Below are 18,567 nucleotides of genomic sequence, written 5' to 3' on the forward strand. Positions count from 1 at the left end.
ATAAAGTCTGCTCAAAGTTCTCAATTTAAACACATCTATTTAAAAATTACAGAACTGAAGTTTATTAAATAGACTTTTTAAAAGAAAAATAATTTTCTAGGAACTTATTTTTTAACTTTATGTTCTTCTCCAGTGCAAAAGAACAAAAATTTATAACATTACTGACAATTCAGGACAATTAATGATGATTTACTGAAATTAGAATGCATCACTTGAAGTGTGGTGTTAATTTTATTGATGCATATCTTTAGACATTGTGATTGGATTCAGAGAAAATCTAACCAGTTACTGGTGTAACTGCAGTCAATAGATTAAGCAGTACTGTACGATGAATATCTCTATGATGTCTGCTATGTGTCTGAAACAGATCACACAAGATTAGTTCCTCCTTACTGTTAATGGGGCAAGGTAAACTTTCATCTTTCCATGGTTTTATGAAAACTGATAGTTCATCAAATGTTAAATGCTGAATGTCTTTTGTCTCCGAGAGATAACCCAGAGGTGTTAAGGGGAAGATTTATCTAAGACAAGAGCTGTGTGGGGGGAAAGAGTGTAAGAAAGATCATCTCAGACTGTTTGAAAGAGCCTTTTCTATTTCTTTGAGAAAAAGAACAATAAACTAGAATTTTTAAAGATAAATAAAGAGGGGAGAAGAGTTGGTTTTCACCTATTCCTCTGGATTGTCTACTTAGTGATAGTTATTTGAATCATTACTACTGTTAATTCTTTGCTTATTTTACTGCAGAGTGAGAAAGGCCTACAAGCTTTGAAGCCCATCTTTAGTATTTTTCACTTCTTTTTCTAGATTCTGAGGCTAAGAGTTACACTATCTAATGGAGATATCCTTAAATCATAAAAATTTTTCCAAAGTTTTAGAGAGGTTGTTATTTTTTATTATACTCTAATTATGGTTACATATAAAAATACATACAGATATATGTAATATAATAATTATTTTTAAAGAATTCACTGGTTGTATAAGGCTATAAAAAAAAATACCTTCAAAGACAGTATGATGTGTTGACATGTAAAAATAAACTTGTTGTATATTTATATTTTTGATATAAAGTTTTAAATTTCTTTGGTCTTCAGTTGACCTTTTGGTAATATTTACACTGGGAAGAGAACAGTATAAAATCGTTTGGTCACAAGTTAAATTTACTCTTTTTAATATAGGCAAGAAAATATATCAGGAGGGACAATCTGGTAACAGGCATTTTACAGGATGAGGAATTAAAGAGAAAAACTATCCGTATGAGAAAGGTGAGATGTTCCAATCTGGCATGCTTTGCGCATCAGGTGGTACTACTGCTATGCTCGCTGATGTGAAAATACTGATCTTACTCTCGTTTCCTATGAGCTTCTTTTTATGACCTGTTTTACTTTTGCTTCAGATTCTTGTTTGATAACTTCTCATAAGGAACTAATTGACAGATCAAATGAGAAGAAGCCCATTCAAAAACAGGGGGAAGGAGCATCTTTAGTTTAGTCAAGAGAAACGCAGTTACCTTCCCTCACTGTCTCACAAGGTGTCTTAGGGAAGAGGTATATGAGATGCCTATAATGAAATATGGTAATTCATATAAAGAAGTTTGACATCTATTGATTGATAGAAATAGGTTAATAATATATGTTTATTTGATTGTTTTCCAAGCCTGGAACCCCTGTGAGGAGCAAGGTTTCGCAGGTTGCTCTGTGGAGCTACTCCTGAGCTCCCTTATGTAAGTCAAAATATATCAGTTTCTATCAGCGCTGTAGTCATGACAAGGTATGTTTTAAATGTATTGAAATGGAAAAGGTAGAGAATATTTAAATAGACCAGATGAGACAAGTAGGGACCACTTGTTCAGGTGAAAAAAACCAAATAAGCTAACACCATCTTCAGAAGAAACAGCCCAGATCTTAGCTCCCATCAAGGAGATTTCAGTTTTTGAACAATGTTGATAACTTTTTAAAATCTATTGTTTTAAACTAGGGAGGTTGGGCACTTCTGCAAAACTGCCACCTTGGACTTGACTTTCTGGATGAGTTAATGGACACAGCAATGGAGACAGAGAATGTTCATGAAAGCTTTAGACTTTGGATTACAACTGACATTCACAAACAATTCCCCATCACCCTTCTTCAAATGTTGATTAAGTTTACCAATTTACCACCACAAGGGCTCAGAGCTGGACTAAAGAGAACATACAGTGGTGAGTGATAGAATGCTAATGATTTTGGACTGTGATGCTACTGTGTGGTCAGGTTAAACTAGTAGTAGGTGTAAGCTGGTATGAGGAACTGCTTGCAATGATGCCAGGGCACATCTTAGTTTTTGTTTTGAAAATTAAAAAGAAGATTTGCTGATGTTCTGTTGCCACAACTAATTGGATATCAAAACAATGAATGCCTTTTCTCACAATTTGGCTTGTAGTATCTCAGTTCAAAGTGTTTGAATTTTTAATATTCTGTCTTTTGGCAGAAAAATGGCATGGTTAGCCATCAAATGCTCTTTACACTACATAAAGGACCAAGTCTGTGCAGAAAGCCACGTGATGTGAATTCAGCTGTTAGTAAATTGTGGGGTTTTTCCCCCTGAAGTTTACTCTTTTAATTTGAGCAATTTAATAACATGCTATAAACTGTCTCCAGCACAGAACATTTTGTGGAACAATAATTTACCCTTGGGAGAAGCAGAGAGCCAAATGAATATCTCTAGAGTGATATTTTAGCACTGATTTGAAGTATTTTTGAAAAAGACATATACAGTGATTCTCATAAAGCCCATTTGCAATCAATAGGTGTCAACCAGGATTTATTAGATGCCAGTAAAATGGTGCAATGGAAACCACTGTTGTATGCTGTAGCCTTTCTGCACTCCACCATTCAAGAAAGATGCAAATTTGGGTCTCTGGGTTGGAATATTCCCTATGAGTTTAATCAAGCTGATTTCAATGCTGCCATGCAGCTTGTTCAAAACCACTTGAATTGCATGGATACCAAGAAGGTAATTAATGATTCTGTGGGAAAAGTGGATTAAGATGATGGATCTTTCTAGTAGTAGAATGCATGCAAATGCTTCCTAGTAACTTAACTACAAAAGTTATTTTAACTTATTGGTTTTTTCCACACATATTCAATATTTCAAGTATATATGTCTCTACAGCAGCAGACTTAGACTTCTAATCCAGTGCATATTTAATTTCTCTAGTAACCTCTACATTAAAAAAAAAAGCCTTTCCAGCCATCTCAGAAATATAAACCTTAGAAGTATAGACCTTCTTTTCAATTCCAATTAAGTCAATTAGTTTAAAAGAGATTTTTCAAATACTCTTGTTTTTAAATCCATTTCGAGTAAAAGCAAGATTTCCCCCCTCTGCCACCTATCTTTGCAGCATGAAGAAGTCAAAAGTGGTTTTAAATGACTATACAAGAATGTCTCCTATGTTTCTCACTTTCATATGGTCAGTTGTCATACAGAGAGGTCTGTGTCAGAGCAGTTTGCAGTTGGCATTTTAAGTGAAAGGAGAATTCAAATATATCTGTAACCTTCTTGCTATCTTCAAGATGCTCTTTAATTCCAGCAAATTCTATTTTGATAAATCCTTGCAGGTGTTCAGGGAATGCAAGACTATAATGAAAAAAAGAGTAATAGGAAAGTAACTTTCTTTCGAATGGGACAGACATGGTACATCAGCTGTTTTTTCTAAGGGAGGTCTAAGTAAATAAGAGGGGATTAGCTGAAGTCAGTGGTTTCTGCTTGGTTTTAGGGGATCTGCTGGAGTACTGTTTGTTACATGATAGGTGAGATCCAGTATGGTGGTCGTGTGACAGATGACTTCGACAAAAGACTCGTGAACACCTTTGTAAAGATTTGGTCCAGTGAAAACACATTCAGTCAGGAATTCAGTTTCTACAAAGGATACAGCATACCCAAATATACTGTGGTGGATCAATACCTTCAGTACATACAGGTTGGTAAATGAAAACTGTTTCTCATAGGTTGTTTCTCATAAAATGTTTCTCGTAAGTTCCTGATTCCCTATAATGTTTGTCTTTTTTCTGAGTACCTGTATTTTGTCTTTCATTCATAGATTTTTAAACTGATTTCTAGCACTTTGCATATCTATTAGTGATAACTAATTTTGGTTATCAATGTTATAATTTTCATGACAGTAATATATATTTTCTTTTTCATGCGTTTTGCTTGTGGGACATACCTAAAGGCACAATGTTATTAAAGGAGGCAAAGAATGGAGTCCAGACATTGGGTACAACCTCTTTGAAATAAAAGGTCTAAGTATATGAGAGCAAAAGTTTATTATTAAAATAGTGTATAGTTGTTAAAACACAATTTGTTTGGTGTGGTTTGGGCTGTGACATGACAAATAGACCATAGCAAGTTATTTGGCTTAAGATTATTTGAGGAAATCTAGCTTGTTACTTAACAGTAATCTATGGGGGTTTTTTTCTTTTTTATTTGGTTTTGTTATGTGTTGAGTTTTATGTGGTTTTTTATTTATTTTTTTTAATAATTTACTTCTAAATCTCCAGTTGTACTCTTCTTATATTTTACTATGTAGAGCCTTCCTGCTTATGACAGGAGGTGTTTGGTTTGCACCCCAATGCGGATATCACCTACCAGAGTAGTTTCCAGAGGTGTATTGGACACCATCCTCAGTATTCAGCCTAAAGATAGCTCTGGTGGAGGAGGTGAAACTTGAGAGGCAGTTGTAGCCACACTGGCTGATGATATGTAGGAAAAACTTCCTGCTGATTATGTACCATTTGAAGTGAGTTAATGAAATTCTGGCAAAAACATTTGGTCCATCTTGTCTTTTATGGACTGAAAATAAAAAACACCAACAAATTCCCAAAAATTTTGCTAAAAGCATGTTTGAATTAATTCATACAGGCAATAGTTTGTATTTTAAAGAAGTGTGGCCAAACTATTGATGTTTACAATGAAGTCATTCAATGTGTGCTGAAGTGCTTTTGTAAGGACTTTTTCAGAAATATTAAACCCGTTAACGTTTAAGTTGTCATTTGCACTATGAGGGAGGTTGGATCATCAGCTTTTAACTGAGGTTGTTGACACTATAAAATTTCTAGTTATGTTAATGCAGATGTTTATTTGTTTATTTTACACTTTTGATTAAAAATGTATCAGTGAGTTTGATTAGAATACAGGACTGCCTGGTATTGTGATAGTTCCCAGGCATTGCTGCTATGCTGAAGTAAAGTGGCTGGGGCAATTACTCTTTATTAATTTGTTCAAAAAGAACCTTGGAATTGCTTGTTGGAACTAAAGCTGAATTCTCTGAACTAACGTAAACAGCCTACTAACTCTTTAAATGGCATTAGCTCAAAGACTAAATCATGACTTGGACTAAAAACATAGTCAGTCTCAGCATCACAGATTTCTCTTGGAAAAAATCTTGTGTTTCTATCTTGCAGATAATTCAAGGGAGGTGCCAAACTGACCATTTAATCTCGTAAATAAATTATGTTATGTCTCAAAGATCATACTGGGGCCTAACATTGACATAAAGCCAATTTTATTTTTTTCACTTCTATTGAAAGATCTTTGGTTTTTTACGAACAGGTAAAAAAACCCCTAAAGAATATGGGACCTTTTCAACCTATGCACATATTTTTGCAACAGGAGATTGAACAAATGGAGAGAGTTATTTCTTTAGTGAGTGTTGCCTTTATAAAAGACAACCAGAGACCTGGTTCAGGGAACAGCACGGCAGCCTGCTCTCGGCCAGGCTGCTCGGGCTAATCAACAGGCGCATACACCAATATGGCAGACGGTTGAAAAGCGTTTATTATCCTATCTCGTGGGTTTAAATAGCTTTTAGGGGTCTTTGCTACGTCAGAGGGGGGTTGGGGGTCTCAGGGGTTAGTGGGTAGTGGAAATTTACTAGGGCCGGTGTGGCTGCATTCCTCTGAGGCTTCTGGAGTTAATAGATAAGTGGGGAAGAGAGAGAGAGAGAGAGGGGGATGGGTCTATCTTTCCGTCACACCCCGAAATCTTCCGTTCGCCTGTCCCTTACCTACCACATCTCCCCCCTCCTTATCACATATAAAATGAGGTAGTCGTAGGTATAGGCACTGGAGTGAGGTACAAACTTGTAACTTGTTAAGGAAAGGGTGGTTTAGTAGATCTGGGTAGATTTTTTAAGGCAGGTGCTGAAGGCTTTTGCTACTGACTGTGTTTGCAGTTTTTGGTTTATAGCATTTGTTGGTGGCCTATGAACAGAATGTTTGCTCTTTCCAGACGGGCTTGAACAAACGAGACTAGTTTGTTCAGCAGGCATGGTCCTATGGTAATAGCCAAAAGCAGTATTGCCAGTGGACCTACCAGGGCGGAAATTAAAGTGGTGAGCCAAGGTGATTGATTGAACCAGGATTCAAACCAGCTCTGCTGGGTCTCCCTGTCTCTCTTTCTCTGAGCCAGTCTGTCTCGGAGTTCTGCCATGGAGTCTTTAACGACTCCTGTATGATCTGCATAAAAGCAGCATTCCTCCTTCAACGCTGCACACAATCCCCCCTGCTGCATAAATAAAAGGTCCAGTCCCCGCCTATTTTGTAAAACTACTTCTGAAAGCGAAGAGACTGATTTCTCTAGGTAGGAGATGGATTTCTCGATCCTCTGCAGGTCTTCGTCGATGGTCATTTGCAGCTGGGAGAGTCCGTGCTGTTGGGTTGCGATGGCTGAGACACCCGTGGCGGTGTCAGCTGCTCCCAGGCCGAGCAGCATCGCGATAGCTATACCTGTGATGATTTTCCTTTTGTGGAGTCTGTTAGGTGCTTCGAGAAGATGGTATATCTCTTTGTCTGAGTGATGTAGGACCTTAGAAACAATTAGAACTTGAACACGGAAATCGATAGAGTTATTAAACTTGGCAAGGAACATATAAGGATTCACTCTGGGTTTCTGGCAAACTTACATCTCAAATGTGGAAGGGACTACTTACTTATTGGTCTTCTGTGGGGAGTGTCCTACTTGTACTGGTGGGGGGTACTGGCTGTGGAGTAACTGAAGGGGGTATTTAAAGCATTGCTTTCGTAGAAAAGAGGGTTTAACATCATAGCAAAACTAATAGGGGTTAGTCAGGTTTGATTTGGTTTTATTTAGGGTTAGTAAGGTAGCTTCTAAACAGGCTGGCTATGTGGAACACGAAGGATGGGGTATTTATTAGAGGGTAGTGGCCTGGGCTAGCTTGTCCTCCTGGCCACAAGCCTCTAAACAGCAAAAATGCATAAAGACACTGTGCACGTTTGGGTCTCACTGCTGTGGGACGCTCAGGTGTTGTCTGGTGGCTTGGTGGTCCGTCATTTCTCTCTGGAGCAGGGGTGTGCGTGTCATGGGGACGGTCCACAAGCATGTCCTGCAAACAGAACTTACAGCCTCTTATTAGTTTTGTTTTGAGGGTCAGGTTTGATCGGCAGCAGTGGGTATGCAGCAGTGGCTCTCATAGTCTCACTACGTGGGGGTCCTGACTGCCACAGAGGCAGCACGTCCCCTACATCCCCGGGGGCTTTCTCCCCACTTTCATAGCTAGGGCTACCCCGGGGTCCCGTATCGGGGGCGTCTCCTGCTGACTCTGCGGCACGGGCGCCGCTTGCGGTGGGAGGAGGCTGAGTTCGCCCGCGCGCTCCCCCCTCCCCCCCCCCGTGTGTCCGGGGCTGGGACCCGTACTCTTTGGCGAGATGCTCTGTTTTCTCGCAGCTCCAAGGGGTATTGTGACTGTTTTTCGGTGCGGCTTAGAACTCTATTCGGTTCTGTTGTGAATCGCGATGGCTTTGTTCTCTTCGTTTTAGAGTCTCGGCCGGCTTTCGCCGGCTCCTCTGAGCCGGCAGAGCCGTCGCCAGGCTCCGCGGCGGAAGTCAAATGCCAGGGCACTTCCGGGGCTCCGCGCCGTTTTGTCCGGCTCCGAGCTCGCTCCTCCCCGCAGGGGTGGCACCGCTCTCGCCCCCCCGGCTCGCCGCGCCTACCGCGGGGGGTGGTTTTTCCCTTATATGGTGGCGGCACCTGGCGCGTCCGCTGATTGGCTCTCTGCCTTCTGCCGCTCTCCGCCCCTTTCTCCCGCGCGCGCGCGCCCCTGAAATCGCGCGGTTTTTGAGTTTTCGCGCCGAGACTACCAGTGCTCCGCCCCCCTCCGCGGCATTCGGCGCCATTTTCAAGGCGGCGGCGTGGCCACGCTGCCGTGCCTTCTCGGGCCGCGGCTTCTGCGTCTCAGGCTTCCCCCGCCAGCCCCCGCCAAAAGCGCTCCGCGCGCGGCTGCGCTTCTGGCAACGGACCTCCGATCGGCGGCGGCGGCGGGACGTATCGGCAAGCCGCGGTTTCTCGGGGCTTTTTTGCGGCGGGGGTTCCCCGGGGGTTTTCCGCGGCGGGGGTGTCCCGGGGGGCTTCTGCGGCGGGGCCCGGCGCCGCTCCGCTCAGCGCGCTGGCGGGGAAGCGGCGCGGGGCCGCGGGCGGGTCCGGGTTTCGGCGGGAGCGGAGCCGCGCCGCTCGGAACGCGCCCCGGCGGGAGCGGGGCCGCGCCGCTCGGAACGTGCCGCCCCGGGGGCTGCGCTGCCTCTGCCGGGCTGGGCTGGGCTCAGCTCCGCGGCGGGGCCGGGCTGCGCTCTGATCCGGGGAAGGGGTTGTCGCGCTGAGCCCCTCCGGGTCTCCGCTCCCGGGTGGACCCTCCTCAGGGACGGTCCGCGCTTTCGCCCCCGTCCCGAGCTCGGGTTTAACTAATAAACACGTGCGCGCTGCACTCTGCGTCTCTTGCTTTTCTATTGCCTTGCGCGGGGTTTTTTCTACCTCGCCCCGCGCCGTAACGTTCTTGCCACTGTCTGAGGATTTCGCCTCCCCGGCTAGCGTGGCTGTATACTGTTTCCATATCCCCGGATGCATAGCATCCACTGAGCATTCGGTTGCTCTAAGCCCAGGCAGCCTTACTATAGCAAGATAAGAGTCCCTGAGCTTAAACGCGATACTCCATTGCTTTATACTTACCACCCATGCGACGCTGCCTATGACGCTCGCGGGCCCCGGGGACGTCTCCCCTCACCAAGATACGGTCTGACCGTTCCGGCCGCTGCTTCTGTCCAGGTGCATCCCGTCCACCGGGGGGTTTTTCCCTTTTTTTTTTCTTCTTTTTTCTTCTTTTCTCCCGGGTTTCGGCACCAGTATGTTGCCTTTATAAAAGACAACCAGAGACCTGGTTCAGGGAACAGCACGGCAGCCTGCTCTCGGCCAGGCTGCTCGGGCTAATCAACAGGCGCATACACCAATATGGCAGACGGTTGAAAAGCGTTTATTATCCTATCTCGAGTATGTTGCCTTTATAAAAGACAACCAGAGACCTGGTTCAGGGAACAGCACGGCAGCCTGCTCTCGGCCAGGCTGCTCGGGCTAATCAACAGGCGCATACACCAATATGGCAGACGGTTGAAAAGCGTTTATTATCCTATCTCGTGGGTTTAAATAGCTTTTAGGGGTCTTTGCTACGTCAGAGGGGGGTTGGGGGTCTCAGGGGTTAGTGGGTAGTGGAAATTTACTAGGGCCGGTGTGGCTGCATTCCTCTGAGGCTTCTGGAGTTAATAGATAAGTGGGGAAGAGAGAGAGAGAGAGAGAGAGAGAGAGAGGGGGATGGGTCTATCTTTCCGTCACACCCCGAAATCTTCCGTTCGCCTGTCCCTTACCTACCACAAGTGAGAAGCATGCTGACTGATCTAAAACTTGCCATTGATTGGACTATAGTTATGAGTGAAAATCGGAGGGATGCTTTAGACTGCATGTATGATGGAAGGATTCCTGCTAGCTGGAAAAAGGTAGATGTACATCACTTGTTCTGGAAAGAAATAAAAAAATCTATTTCTGAAGACTAGATTAAACTGCTAGACTTAGATTAAACATTTTTTTCAAACTATGTTTCAGAAGTGTTAACTGTGCAACTGCTGGAATAGATTTTGTGCTAAAATAAACATACTCAAAACAAGCCTTTTTTCATTTATGAAAATTGAAATGAATGTGAAGGATGCAGCTTTGTTCCATTTTAACAGTCTGTTACATATTGGCAATATAAAATCCCAGAGAGAGGAGAGAAATTTAAAATATGATGACGGATTTTAAAAATTAGCACCCACATTAGTGGACTAAGATGGTGTTATTTATTGGACATTTATAATTATTGGACATCCTTTTCTGGGTTAAGTAGAAGTGGCCTGTCCATTTTGGTCAAAATCAGTGTGCTTTGAGTTTGAGAAATAGCCACGTAATTACAGAATAGTAGACACTGGAAAGGACCTATGGAGACAGTGTAGTTTAATCACACTTCCTAAAGCAGGGTCAGTTAAATTAGGTTTCCCAGGAGTCTCCAGAATCAGAGAGATGCAACCCATTCCACTCTTTGATCATCTTCACAGTAAAAACCAACCAATCGACTAACCACCAGCCAAACAAACAAAAAGCTCCTTAAGTTGAAACAATTTCTGACATTTTTTCTTGTTCCCATTGTCTTCTGTCCAATTGCTGAAAAGGATCAGGCTCCATCTTCTTCAGTCCCCCACATGAGATACAAACCTATTTAAGCCTCCTTTAAGCCTTCTCTTCTCCAAGCGAAACAATCCCAGATCTCAGCCTCTCCCCATATAAATTGTTTTCAGGGATAATTAGACCTCTTAATGGCAACTGATGGAAAGAATTGTTTGGGTTTTTTTTTAAGAAAAAAGGGGTTTTTTTGTTTATTTGCTTGTTTTGTTTCTACTGGAAAAGTGTTTTCATGGTAGAAAACCTAGATGTGAACAGATGCTTCACAACACGGCTATATCTCCACATAGTCCAAGTTCAGTTTTCCTTAGGTTTTATTCAGAAGAATAAAAATGCAGAACAGTCCTACAGAAATCACATTGTCTTGCTATATTGACCTTGGAATTATAAAGACATGTATACAACTTTTCTTTTTCTCTTATACAGCTGTCTAACCTTGCAAAAATGTCATAAAATGGAAAATTCCACAGAGAGCATTAAATATGTAAATGGAATAGTAGACATGATTTTAAACAGAAAAATAATTTCCTTCAGGTTTATGTGGGATGCAAAGTTTAAGCATCAGATTACAGTTAAGATATGATAGATTATCTTCAAATATGCTTTGAATATTATATTGTTTATTACTATGGGAAGATGTAGCTTTGCTTGACAGCAATGTGCTATTTAAAAATATGTTTACGGTTTTTAGGCATCTTGGCCTTCCTGTGCACTTGGTTTCTGGTTTACTGAGCTTCTAGAAAGAAACCACCAGTTTTACAAGTGGATTTTTGAAAGTCGACTGAACTGTTTCTGGATGACAGGGTTTTTTAATCCCCAAGGATTTTTAACTGCAGTGAGACAGGTAAATTGTGTTCGAAGTTTTATTCTGCTTATTGTTTTATATGCTTTTTTTAACAGACAGTATTGTCTGATGAAGGATGAGTTTATACACGTGGGAAGATTGTGACTGTCTAACATTTCCTGAGTTAACTGCTCTTCCTTCACATACACTTTTTCAGTATAATAACCACTAATGTGTTAAATTATGTTTCCTGTGTTGACCAAGGCCCAAATGAGTAGAGGCTACCTCACAACATTATTAAGGTAGACTAGAAAAATATTTAGTCTCATGTTTCCATTGAGATATCTTTGAGAATGGCCATTAAGCCCATGAATTTGCCTTTCCCCCCCCCTTTTTTTGTTCTGTGTTCAGTACATACCTGACTGGAGAATGGGCTGATAAGCTATTCAGAATTAGTCTTACATTTCACTGCTGCTGTTCAGTAGCTGATTAAGTCTTTCTTCAGGAAGTGGGAAAGATTTTCCTTTATTGATGCATAGAAATATGATATTAGATGTGTTTGCTAATGCATGTATGTTAATTTGGTGATTGTGTTGGCTGCTCAGCAACTTTTTTGCTTTAAAATGAAGCAATAAATGCCTGTGTTGGTCAACATAAAGGGATATATGGGAAACAGTAAGCATCTGGAGTGTGCAAAATTAAAAAAGAATACTGAGGGGAAAATACAATGGGACCTCAGGAAAAAAAAGCCCAAACTTTGTAACAAAATATTTCTTTGAGTGAACAATCCTAAAACAGGACTATCTTTTGCATCCAAGCTTGTGGAAAAGGTTTACTAGCAGGATTGAAACCTGTTGGAAATGACAGAATTTTATGGTTCTGTAAAAAGAAACTGTGAATATGTAACAACTTAATATCCCAAGTAAATACCAAAGTGAGTTTCTGGACTTTGCTGTGTTGTCAAACAAAGAGAAATGAGAAGGAGGAACGATCATTGAGCTATAAATCTTGAGTTCTTTTAGATCATCCATGTCACTGCAGTACAGGGCAAGCATTCATTCCAATTACTTCAAAGAAAGATTTTTGAAGCCATTGGGAGATTAAGATAAAACTTGGGTTTGCCATAACTTATTTGCATGGCATAGTAAAGAACTGGGCTACAGAGAGTTGAGTATTGTCCAGTGCATTAACTAACAGGTTTTTTTGCGGTTTCTTTACATAGCTTTATAGCTGAGTGAGTTCTTACTCATTAGAAATACAGTTACTGAAGAGTAGAGGTGCAGGAAAAGGAAGGTAACCCCAGAAAATATGTTTCACTTACCACATGCAGGTAATGTTTTCTCATCTCATCAAAAATGTGGAATTTTTGTGTTCACAAAAGCTGGCTACTATTGACATCCAGCGGCTGTATTACTTGGTATACTCTTTAGATACTTTCTATAATAGAAAGAAATTAAAATCAAATATAGTGGAAAAAATACTGAAAGCTTTCTTGCAGTGCCATGCCATTACTCCCTTAGAGAAAAGTCAGAGTTCTCTGAACATGACTATTGTAAAGGATTGGTGGGATTTTTTTGTACTAAAGAGGATATTTTATGACCATACAAATATATTTCTAATAACTGCTGGGAAAAAGGATTCTGTGCTCATGTAAAAATGTTACCACCTAACTTTTGTCTGGTTTGGGCAAGAAATAACGAGACCCAACAAAGGATGGGCTCTTGACAGTGTAGTGCTGTGCAATGAAGTTACTAAATGGATGAAGGATGATATCACAAGCCCTCCTTCAGAAGGTGTCTATGTGTATGGGCTGTATTTAGAAGGAGCTGGTTGGTACAGAAGAAACATGAGACTGACAGAATCTAAGCCCAAGGTGCTCTTTGAGCTAGTGCCAGTTATAAGGATATATGCAGAGAATAACAGTAAGTAACAGTATTGTAAAGGATGTTATTTCCATTGAATTCAAGGTAACATTTTATTTAACTGCATTGAAATCTTTTGGGCTGCAGGGATTTCATGAGGCTGCTGCTAATCATTGTATACATAACAAATCTCTTTCAATGGGGAAGATTTCCCAGTCTTCCATTGAAAATGTGCTTTCAGACTTGCTTCATAATTGATAGTAGTCAATTTTCCTAATATTTAGATAGGTCTCTATACGTGGTGTTAATGGTGTTAAGAGCTTTGTAACAGGTAAGCTGTACATATTGACAATATATGTCCCAGACCTAAAATGCCATTTTTCTTATACATAAACTCTGTTATCTCTGTAGCCTCCATAACTGAAATAATCTCTTTCACTCCTGTCAAAAATGAATGTAATTTATATGTGTATATATATATATATATATATATATATATATATATGTTTGTATGTATATACAACATACAAGATACTCATAGATTATATATACACACACATATATATACATATACAGGTATATATTGTATTTATAGATAACATATTTTTATATATATATACATATATATAATGTGTATATTTATAAAAACTTTTTTTTTCTGGTCAAGTCTGATTTTGAGCTCATGGAAGCAAGCAAGAGGTGGAGTGAGGTGGTGGGAGATGCTTTGTCTTTGAGGCAGTAAAGGAATGTAGGAATGGAAAGGAAACTTATGGGGCTTAAGGACAGCGCTGTGAAAATGTGTAATTTATCTTAATGTGATGGGTTTTTGCATATAGAATAGGACATGCTATTGAAGAGGCATGTAAAACAGAATAGAATAATCCACTACAAAACATAAAATTGGAAAACTCTGTTGAAAAGCGTTCCACCTCTAAAAGCAAATCTTGCTAACATGCTATTTTGCATAGCTAATGTTTTACAAAAGGCATGATCAGCAGCCAATATACTAAAAAATGAATACTGAAGTACTGAGCATGACTAGACTGCTGTTCTAATTCTGCAGTGAAGTAGCTGATGACTTGTACTATATAGTACAAATACTAAATACATTTCAAACCAGGTTGTTGAAAGTATGGAAATTTTATTTTGGTATAATACATTGATAAGAAGTAATGTTCAGTGGGCAGATTGAAGCAATAAGAACACTAATTACTCTAGAGTGTCTATTTACATATAGTGGTTTGCATCTGTTCCTAGGTGCTCATATTAAACCCAGAGAAATTTCAAACCATGTTATGTCCTTCAACTGGCAATAGCAAATAGAGAGCAGAGTACTATTGAACTTGGATTCAGTTCTCCATTTGCCTTATGATCATTCCCTTAGGGCCCCATTTTTTCAGCTTTAATTGCTCTTTATCTCTCTTTTGTCTTTTCAGCTGCAAAAGATCCACGTCTGTATTCATGTCTGGTCTACAAAAAGAGCAGTCAAACAGATCTTAATTACATTGCTGCTATGGATCTTAAAACCCGTCAGCCTCCAGAGCACTGGGTACTCCGTGGAGTAGCCCTTCTGTGTGATGTCAAGTAGTGTTAGAAAAAAAAAAGGCTTATTTTCTGATTTTAAATGCAAACATTTTTATGTAGTTAGATATAGAGTGGAACACTTCTAAAAATATTATTTCTAAATCATAGACTCCATTATGGTGTTTTTATAAAATTATTCTCAATAAACTTATGCAATAGGCTTATAAATGGCACATCTTACAGTGACATTAACTTTTGTGTCTTTGAAAAATCATGACAAATATTTAGTGCTCCTATCACTTATGTGTGCATAAGCCCTCCTCCTGTGTGCTTAATTTTACCTTGAATAAAGATTAATTTATTTGAACATTGTTACTTTTTGGTAGTAATATTATTGTATCAGGACTTACCTTCAGGAGGCTAAATGGAAAGCTGGTTGTTTTTTGGGGTTTTTTTTGGGGGGGGGGTTGGGTTTTTTGTTTTTGGTTTTGTTTTGTTTTGTTTTTTGTTTTGTTTTTGTGTATCTATAGAAAACGAAGCCCTATTGCTCATTCATATGAGTTAAAATTCCTCAAGATTATGTTCCAAGATTTATTTCCTAGATGATAGTTTGGTTGGAAAAATATCACATTTTTTTCATTACTTGGAGAAAAAATTCATTTTGTTACATAGGAAAACAAGCATCTGACAGCTGCCAAAATTCCTTACTATCTGGCTCAGGACTCATAAATATGTAATGAATCCAAAACATTACATAAGAGTGAATGGATTCTTTTTCTGTGTTATTATACCAGAGTTGAGTCTCTTGTCATCAGTTATTAGTAGATGGGGCTTTCCCCTTTCCCTCCCCATCCCTCCCATTTTCCTTCTTCCTTTTTTTAAAATGTCTCTCTTTTTTTTGCTTGTATGCTGAAGCTTTTTTGGTGTCTCACATAGAAAACCTTTCATGGAGGAATTAATCGTAAAAGGGAAACATTAGCAGCTCCATTTAATTGGACACTATGGGCCTCACACTTCAAGCACACATATTTATTTAATAATTAAAAAAAACAGTATATTTTTGTTGCTGAGTTGAGGAGCTCGTGTCTTAGAGGTCCACTAACCATTCCCAAAGTTTGCTTCTTCAAAAGAGGAAGCAGAGAGACTCAGTATTCCTGCTGCATCTGTGTCGTGGTTTGACACGGAAAAAAAATTTTTCCGGAAAGAAGAAGTCCATTTAGACATTGATCAATTGAAGGTGGACACGCCTCTGAGAACACAGAGGGGTTAAAAGCAGAATTCCCAGGAAAACTCGCTCTCTTGGGTTCCGGTCAGCGGTCAGTGCAGGACTCTCCCCTGCCCAGCGACGAGCTGGGTGGGGGAGGGGAGAAGCCATGTGGCCTTCAGAGGTAGGCCCAAGGGTGGAGGGACCGGAACCCGGGTTGGCCCCCTGCAGATGGAAGGGTGGACAAAATCTAGGATGTCTCCATTCCCCCCGGAGTCTCTCTCTCCCAAGAGAGAAAAAAGAGACGGCGGTGGTTTTGCCAGCAGTTCACCGCAGGGAAGGAGAAGAGCGGGGGGGCCGCAAGGTGCCCAGCCGGGCTGTGGGAGCTGGAGCCTGGGCAGCGAGCCATCTCTGGGAGTTGGGACTTTTAACCCTTCCTGAAAAAATGAAAGCTTTGTGAAATTTTTCTCCTCCTTAGTTTGAAAAAGGGAGGAAGAGAGAGACAGCCTGGGACCCGGGATGTTGGAAGGAGAAATTCTAGGTGGGAGGAGATGATGGAGTGGCTATTTGGCTGGACTTTTTCTTGGTAGCCACAGATTGAACTAATCTTCTCCTCCAAGAGAGACTGTATTTTAGGAGGATGCTGGTGAGCCAAAAGACCTGCTTCAGCTGGGAAAAGACAGAAGTAGAGCGAACAGTGAAAAGTTAAGGAGGTTTGTGGTAGTGCCCCCTGTCTTCAGAGAGGAAGAAGAGAAGAAGAGCTCTGTTCGTGGATCCTCGGCCCCAGGGGAAAATGGGGGGGACTGTTAGTCCCAAAAATAAAAAACTAAACTGTTGTTTTTTCCCCTCTTGGCAGGGCATCCTTGAAAGGAAAAATCCTAAAAGCAGTCTGTCCATCCATGCATTAGTAGTGAGAACACTGTGCATGGAAAGGAGAGGGTCACCACTGGCAAACTTTTTCTCCGAGCGGTGCCATGTGGTGACATAGAAGCACAGAGTGTGGCAGCTGTATTTCCTAGGGGGTCTGTGGCACAGGAGAGACTCCTCTCTCCCTGCAGGTAGACTGGGTGTTAATTATCTGGAGGGTGGAAACCTAATTGGAGTCCAGATTGTCTCTCACTATAGTTTATTAGAGTTAGGTAGTAGGAAGAGGAATGCTTTAAAAGGTTTTCATTTTAAATTTTGTGTGTTTCTTTCTTCTTTCCCCCCCCCCCCTTTTATAGAAGCATAGTGGTAGTAGTTTAATAAAGTTTTTTTTTTCCCTATTATTAAGCTTAAGCCTGCTTTGCTCTGTTCTCGATCACATTTCACAGCATTCAGTTAAGAAATTACATTTTCATGGGGGGCACTGGCATTGTGCCAGTGTCAAACCATGACATTTTTGGTGGAGAATGCGGGCAAATCAAAAGATAAGATAGTAATAAAATGAAAGCTGTGAGATGAAATCAAAGAAAATTAAGAGCAAAGCATGTGTTAAGTAGAAAAGTAAATTAGGGTAGAGGTTTTAGTGTATGATGCTGTTTTATCTAGAAGTGTGTTGAATGTAATTTTAGTAATGATTTTTATAATCTGTGTTCTCAAAGGCGAAGGGTGGAGTGTCGTGGTTTGACACGGAAAAAAAATTTTTCCGGAAAGAAGAAGTCCATTTAGACATTGACCAATTGAAGGTGGACACGCCTCTGAAAACACAGAGAAGTTAAAAGCAGAATTCCCAGGAAAACTCGCTCTCTTGGGTTCCGGTCAGCGGTCAGTGCAAGACTCTCCCCTGCCCAGCGACGAGCTGGGTGGGGGAGGGGAGAAGCCATGTGGCCTTCAGAGGTAAGCCCAAGGGTGGAGGGACCAGAACCCGGGTTGGCCCCCTGCAGATGGAAGGGTGGACAAAATCTAGGATGTCTCCATTCCCCCCGGAGTCTCTCTCTCCCAAGAGAAAAAAAAGAGACGGCGGTGGTTTTGCCAGCAGTTCACCGCAGGAAAAGAAAAGAGCGGGGGGGCCGCAAAGTGCCCAGCCGGGCTGTGGGAGCTGGAGCCTGGGCAGCGAGCCATCTCTGGGAGTTGGGACTTTTAACCCTTCCTGAAAAATGAAAGCTTTGTGAAATTTTTCTCCTCCTTAGTTTGAAAAAGGGAAGAAGAGAGAGACAGCCTGGGACCCGGGATGTTGGAAGGAGAAATTCTAAGTGGGAGGAGATGATGGAGTAGCTATTTGGCTGGACTTTTTCTTGGTAGCCACAGATTGAACTAATCTTCTCCTCCAAGAAAGACTGTATTTTAGGAGGATGCTGGTGAGCCAAAAGACCTGCTTCAGCTGGGAAAAGACAGAAGTAGAGCGAACAGTGAAAAGTTAAGGAGGTTTGTGGTAGTGCCCCCTGTCTTCAGAGAGGAAGAAGAGAAGAAGAGCTCTGTTCGTAGATCCTCGGCCCCAGGGGAAAATGGGGGGGACTGTTAGTCCCAAAAATAAAAAACTAAACTGTTGTTTTTTCCCCTCTTGGCAGGGCATCCTTGAAAGGAAAAATCCTAAAAGCAGTCTGTCCATCCATGCATTAGTAGTGAGAACACTGTGCATAGAAAAGAGAGGGTCACCACTAGCAAACTTTTTCTCCGAGCAGTGCCATGTGGTGACATAGAAGCACAGATTGTAGCAGCTATATTTCCTAGGGGGTCTGTG

General features: G+C 41.2%; 1 pseudogene; it reads left to right on the forward strand.

Annotated features, from left to right (window-relative positions):
* LOC116806943 (dynein axonemal heavy chain 5-like) overlaps nucleotides 1–14,765 on the forward strand; it is a 79,310-nt pseudogene extending 64,545 nt beyond the window's left edge.
* Nucleotides 14,766–18,567: the final 3,802 nt, after the last annotated feature.

Source organism: Taeniopygia guttata, chromosome W (assembly GCF_048771995.1).
Source record: "Taeniopygia guttata chromosome W, bTaeGut7.mat, whole genome shotgun sequence".
Classification (NCBI taxonomy): Eukaryota; Metazoa; Chordata; class Aves; order Passeriformes; family Estrildidae; genus Taeniopygia; species Taeniopygia guttata.